Consider the following 7,583-nt stretch of genomic DNA (forward strand, 5'->3'; position numbering starts at 1 on the left):
TGTGAATTTCGTGAAATGCCAATTTATACTCCTGAAGAAAATTAACAAATTTTGAAATGTTGTCAGTAGTGACACCATGTTCATTCTCATAACATTCCATTGTTTTAGGGATTAGTTTCACTTCGGCTTCCACACTGTTCATTACATTGATAACGATGCACCAAGGGACATAGTTTTTTCACATCCAAGAAAATTCTTAGATCCGGGTTGCAAACACTTCATGCCTTTAATTATTGAGCTATGTTCAGAAAATCCATGTTCCAATTCGTTTAAAATTTTATCAAGAATTGGCTGAAAGTCATCCGCATAGTAATCATCTTCTGACTCAAGTTTCTCCTTATGACAATGCTGTAATTACGTGTCAAATGTTATGTACAGTTTGAATAATGGCTAGTTTTTATTTTTCACGTTTAATGAAAATTGTTTTACACTCTTACAGGAATATGTTTGTTTTTTTCTTCAAAATAACTTATGCCTAGTATTTTTTTAAAATAATTTGCTCAAATCAGGACTTCAAAATGACCTTTGGGGTGCGGAAAGGGGTGCTCCGATTTTTATGGGGTGCTTGCGCACCCTTTCGCACCCCCCTAGCGACGTCCCTGATCCAGAAACTCAAAACTGCGTAACTACCACGTTTCGTTTGTGAGAAAAACTGAGAAATCGATATTAATCGTAATGAAGTTTTGAATTCTTTTGCGTCCGGGATTGGATTTCTGGAACGGGCAGTAGAAAATAGTGTGTATCTATCCAGCAAAAGATAATTGAAGTTCGCTTTATTAAGATAACTTTGTTGAATATCTGTTTTTGTTGACAGTATTATACCAGTTTGAAATGGTTTCCAAACTCATATAGGAACCTATGTAGCTTAGGCGACAGACACATATGTCTGCTCATACAGAATTACGCTGGACTGAGTTCGATTCCCTCTCGGACTGATATCTTGATTGCTTCTTTCTTCGAGGTTTTCTCCAAATGTAAGGCGAATGTCAGGTAATTCCATGGCGAATCCTCTCGCAAAGTACCATCTCGCTGTCATGAATTCCATCAACGCTAAACAACATAGAACTTGATAAAACGTTTTTTTGTCTCTCTTAAAAAAGTGGGCCCGAAGACTGTTCCTTCGTCTACCTGAGAATTCTGCAGCCTCCTCAGAGCCATACCATCTGTATGCGTAACTACATCCTACTGCATCCTATATTGTTTTCAAGATCGCGTTACTGTAGGTATTGTGATTCATTACTTGCTGTCATTTGTCGATGTAGCCACACATAGTCTGTCCGCGATGAATTCCCCTCTGTCTCTTGAGGGTTTTGTTTGCAAATCACGGTACCTGAACTATTGAAAGTTGAATTTAAGGTAGCGAAATAATTCCGAAGTCCAACGCCGAAAGTTACCCAGCAATTCTGCTTCAGCTTATTGAGGGGCAGGGTGCGAATTAAGATTTCTGATGAGGAAATAGAATAGAAACAGAATATCATATATACAATTATTATTATCCTCATTCGATATGGCTCAACGCCTGGTCGCATTGAGTTGCTTGTCTTGCATCTTGAATATAATAATAATTATATTCATGAGTAGTCTTAAGATAAGATGTGTAATTCCTAACTTATTGATTGTTGTCAGCTTGTCGGTGATGATAATACATCAATATTATTTTCTTTGCTTACTTTATACTGTGCTTTATAAAGTATACTCGTTTTAAAACTTGTTATATTTTGTGAGGGGATAGAAGTTATCCCTGACAGAGATGTTAATATGAATTTATGAGAGAGGGATAACTTTCCAACGGGGGGGGGGAACCCCCCATCCAGGATTTGAACCCAGGCTCGCTCGTTTCACGGTAGCACATTTTAACCACAGTAGTGTGGACATACAAAACGTTATTAAATAACGACTAAAAAGAATGACTAGGATTATTTTTATTTGCCTAAGAATTAGCCTACGTTAATGAAAGTTAATGCAGTCTTTGGCAATGTTTACGGTTAATGATGACAGAGTGATTGACAATTCTTGCAGATATTAAAATATTTCATAAACTACATTTTATAGTCTTACTTTTGGTTTGTGATCTAGCAGAAATGTTGTTCTAACCAAGTTGTTGGATCTCGCCTGCTATATGTATCAATAAAGTTACTCAGTTGATTTGCAAGTTCATTGCAAAAACCTAGGTCTATTTTGTGTTTCCATGAATGTTGCAGTTTTGTTGAAGACTCGGAATGCCTGCTATATGTTAAAACCATCTATAATTTGTAGATGCACACACTCACTCTGTATGTTTTCAAGGTTTGTTTATTATTTTTTGTAATTAGTTATAAACATAATTCTTTTCACGTCGTATTTACAGGATTTAAAGTTCACTGAGTTTACGCTAATTGGCACATACTTAATAGATAACGACGTGTTTTGTAAACATTGTGTAAAAGGTATGTTTCTGCACTTTTTCTTAGATCTTTATACTTGGCCTAACTGTATTTACATCTTCATACTTCATTATATTTCAGTAGTTTCCTGTGTTATAAATTTGTTTTTTTTTTTTTGGTACAGTTTAAATTATTAACTTGTTTTCTATAGTTATATTTATTTAAAATTATATTTGAAAAGGTTTATAACAAATAATTCAGGAGAACAGTATTTTTATGGTAACTGGCCAGGTTCAAACCAACACTGGCTATCTAGGCATCTGAAATATTTATAGAAAAGCACGACCGATAATCGCATGAGATTAAAATGTATATTATGATATCCTACATCTTTTAATCAGAGATGAAACACCACAAAGCGGCAAAACATTGTCAATTTACTAGCCACTCATTGGTTGATTGATTGGAATATGGTAATGCGAAAGTAGGTACGTCGTTATTGCATTACTGAATTATTTATTTTTGATCAAGTAACATTTCTTTCTGACCTGTGGATAAATTTCGGGGCTTATATCGCTTGTCTTGGTGTTGGTGGCTGACGTTTCGACCGCTGTTTTGTGGTCATCCCAAGAGCAGTTGGATAAGGACTATAAGACAACGCGGTATAAGCCCCGAAGTTTATCCACAGACCATGTACACCAGCCGCGGAAGACTACGCGAACACTTGACATTTATTTCTATCCTTCTACCATCAATAAAAAACACGCACGCTTTTAATTTCTTTAAGTTATGTTAAGTGGCACAGTCTTTATGTGTAAGTACTAAAGGTATTCTGAAACTCAAATAAAATACATTTTGGATTACGTAATAAATTACGTTCATCCATACTCTGAATCTTAATCATATTCACTTATTTTTGTATAAATTAATGTCGAAAATGTACACGTAACAACGAAACCAAACCACTATAATGTCGAACTTCGTGCTCTATTTCGCCTCCGACCTTGCCTCCTCTCAGTGTTGCCAAACGTACCAATGCTCCGGCTTGGTACGTTGAGGTGACTCTGACAAAACCTCAACTTCAATTCCTGTGGGGAAGTAAGTTTCAAGAATAGAAGCCAAATGCTCTGTCGCAACATTTATTTTGCCCTTAAGAAACATTTGAAATTTTTAAATGAAGATGATATTTATTTATAGTTTTTAATACGCGGCTGCAAGAGAGAGAGAGAGAAATAACTCGTCCGGCCTTAATTAAGGATGACCACGAGGATCCGGAAATTAATAGCAAATAAATAAAATTAATTAAATATTGTTATAAAAATAAAATGTAATAATTAAGCACTATTGATTATCAATTATAAAATAAAATCTTAGAGGATGACTATAAAATTATACTTATAAATAAAAGATTTTATTTAAAATTAGCATATCCTTAATTAAGGCCTTCTGAGTGGTATAAATGAAACTGTATAATCTGCAGGGAATCGTTAAGAATTGGCGAGATGATTTTTTGAATTTAAAAAGATGATATAGATAATTGTTTTAAAAAATTATATGTAAATTTTGGTAAAGAACTCCGAGCACCAAAAAATAAACCTGTCACTGACCAATTGAAGAGACAATTGACAAAACAAAAGGACCAATGTCAACAACAGACATGGCCTACTTCGTTTATCTATGCCTTTAGAATTAAATTCGCTCCGTGATGATGACCTCATGGATAGGGAGAAACAAGTGCCGGAAGTTCCTATTCAAAATCAAGCATGGTGTATATGTCTTTTTTTTTTTTTTTTTCGTTGTTGTTAACTCTGTAACATCTATTAGTGCTTTATGGTTGTACTAACAGATGGAGTTACTTGTCAACACTGTGACGCTGAAACTTGCGTTCAGGGTGCGTTCAGCGTACTGCACAGCAACTTTCTGATATATTGTATTTTTATATTTTTATGATTGGCTAATTAATATTAACCCGGCATACTCACAATCACACACATTCATACAAATTTCCAGACTCTAGATACCCAGGCACTTTTTCTTTTTCAAGAAAAATTCACGGAGAATCGAACCCGGGACCTCCAGATCTGGAAGCCAGCATGCTGACCAACAGACCTCGGAGGCAGTCGAGGTATATGTGAAACAGGTAATGATTCGTTTCTCCGAAATACCTATAATGCTAGCAGTGTTCCCATGATATCATAAGTGCTAACTATGCTTTAAACAAAAGCAATTTACGTTGTGCTATATATATTTCGGAATAACATTTTTAGACTCTGTATAGTACCAAGCGTCTCAATAGCACTTTCTCGAAACACTTCCTCGTCTCTGCCTTTCTTAGGGGAAGCCTGTAAAGAAAATATGTCATTTTTGATAAAAAAAAATGACTTTATTTTTTTCTGTAAATCGTTCCTAATACACTCCTCTGCAAGTTTCAAGTGCGTTAGACAATAAATTGATAACCCTCCGAATGACGTCATAATTAAAGGTCCGTAAAGGTCCGCGCTCTTGAAGTGTCAACTTTAAACTTGTTTTTCTCCACTGTAATATTTTGTGGAATTCTCTTCTTTCAAATCATCAAAGCTTCTAAATGTTGTAACTAGGAATCTGAATTGCCTGTATATTCACTATACCATACTTAAGTCCACCGCTGTGCTGTGGAGTAACGGTTAGCGTGTCTGGCCGTAAAACGAGGGGTCCGGGTTCAGATCCTAATAGGGACAAGTTACGTGGTTGGGTTTTTTTTTTCAGGATTTTCTCTCAACCAATTGAAGCAAAATTACTGGGTAATTTACTACGTTGGACCTCGGACTCATTTCATCATTAATTCACATATCATCATCATCATCCATATAATAGCTCAAGTTAAGTTCACGGTGCGGCGTGCTATACTTGTGCAAGAGCGCGGCCGTTCGGCTATCCAGTCATTCACAGAATAGGAGTGATAAGCACAATAAGCCTCAGGCTGCAGTGCAGTCCCTCCTCCGTACAAGGTAAAAATATCACACTTAACTTTATGCATGCATTTTTTCTAACTCTTCAACTTTTAAAAGAAAAAATGCATATTGCATAAATAAAAAAAATTAAACACAATATTTTGGTTACTTTAAAAATTAATTTTTCTCTGTAATCTGCAATTATTTAAAAAAATGAAAGCATATTTTTCTTTCTAACATAGCAGTGGTGCTGTACAAAAATAATGAGAGTGATTGAGCGAAATTTGTATTTCGAAAATTTGTCCCATTTAAAATTTTATAACTGTAAAAATAAGTGTATAATGAAAGTCAAATTTTGATAACTCCATTAGATTGCTAAGATGGATATGTGTACCAAAAATGAAAGCTGTATCTAAAAAAAAAAAAAAATCATTTTCGCTGTAGTCCTCCCTTAATGTGGGCGTAGAACAAGATGCAGGAGCAGTTCTGTATTTCTAGATTATGTCATTCATCGTGACGTTTGAACTAATAGATGGATAATCTCTGAAATTGCGTTTTCTCTTCAATCGTCACGATTTAACGGTCAGTTCTTGTGTTTTATTTAATCTTCAAAGCTAATAAGATGACAGTAAAATGACGCTCACAGATATAGCAAAACTAATTAAATAAATGTAAATCTCAACAGAGATTTTTTCAAGGGACTTGGGAGGTGAATTTTTTAATTAAGAAGTCTAGCGTCAGTGGTATTGCGTAATGCTTGATTTGTCTTACTGTAGGCTATATTGTGCCCCGTGTTAAATTTGAAGCATTTGAATATGCTCTAATATATTATAATTTTTCTTTTTTGTAAAATCCTAAGATATTTCAATTGTATCCTTTTTTAATGATTGAAAACATGTAACACTTTATGTAACTTATTAACATAGAAAACATTATGAAACATGTTATTTAACAATTATTGTATAGTTAGTATATTAATATACTGTAGACACACTTCAAGAATACGTATTTTAATAGTCCACAAGTTCATTGTAATTTGATAATAAGTCTTTTTATTGAAATTTGTTAAATATTGTTGTTTAGTCAACTCTCCGAAGACGGGTCTGAAACCCACAAGTGATATCAAGATGGCACCACTCATGAGGCAACTAGGCCAGGAGATAATGGAGTAGAGTGGCCAGCTCCTTTCCTCTTTAAATATATAAGCATAAAATCGTCTTCTTCTTCCCTTCAAGTATTAGGCCATATGGCCTGTTACGATCTCACAGTTGAAAAATAAAATAAAATAAAAGTGATAAATACCTAAAATCATTTACCCAATAATGAAGTAGGATTGTAGTTTACTTCGTTTTCTAATTGGGTACAATATGTACTCAGGTCATATAATATTTTATTTATATATTTATTGATGCTGTGAAGATAAAATTTTAGCAGGTTATATATTTGTTCTTTAAGCTCTTCTGAGTATACATATAATGTAATATTGAGCAACTTGTTTTTCACATATACTTAACTCATACTTTGTTGAAGGATTTGAAATAAAACTCACTTAGTAACAGCTGAATATAATCATTATTTTTAAATATTTTCTTACTGTTCCAACTAGGAAAACAGACTGGAAATGCAATCAGTGTAAAGAATGGGTTTGCAAGGATCGCTCAGAAAGGCTCATCCGTGTAATGTGCAAGAATTATTCAAAATAGCTTGGTTGTTTTCAAATAACATTTGGTTTTTTGAAGAAAAAATTAATATAATTAAGATTAAAAATATATATTTAGTATGTCAAATGTAAAGATTGTTCAAATAAGTTAACATTGTTGTCTTCAAATAAAATTTGAAAAAAAAACAAGAATAAAAAAAATCCATTTAATTTGCCTTAAAAATAACGGATCCAAAATGTACCCAGTCAGTAAAACTTGAAAAAAAAAAAAAAACTCGGTAATCCAAGTGTTGCGTAACATATATGGTTCTTCATGCTTTATGTTTATTATTTTTAATCATTGGTATATAATTAGAAAATAAGTTTTATTATTATTATTATTATTATTATTATTATTATTATTATTATTATTATTATTATTATTATTAATCTTCTTCAAGATTGAACGTAAGATGTTCGTTCTGGTCTCATGCAGAAAACTAGTCTCTCCATCTCGCTCTTGGTCTTCCTACGTTTCTTTGTCCTTTGTCCTTTTGGATTGTAAGTTATGTCAACCGACTGTACCTTCATAGGCTATATGATACACAAAAGACTTGGACTCACCTTCCGTTCCTTTTCACACCTTGAGCA

This window comes from Periplaneta americana, chromosome 12 (assembly GCF_040183065.1).
Source record: "Periplaneta americana isolate PAMFEO1 chromosome 12, P.americana_PAMFEO1_priV1, whole genome shotgun sequence".
Taxonomy (NCBI): Eukaryota; Metazoa; Arthropoda; class Insecta; order Blattodea; family Blattidae; genus Periplaneta; species Periplaneta americana.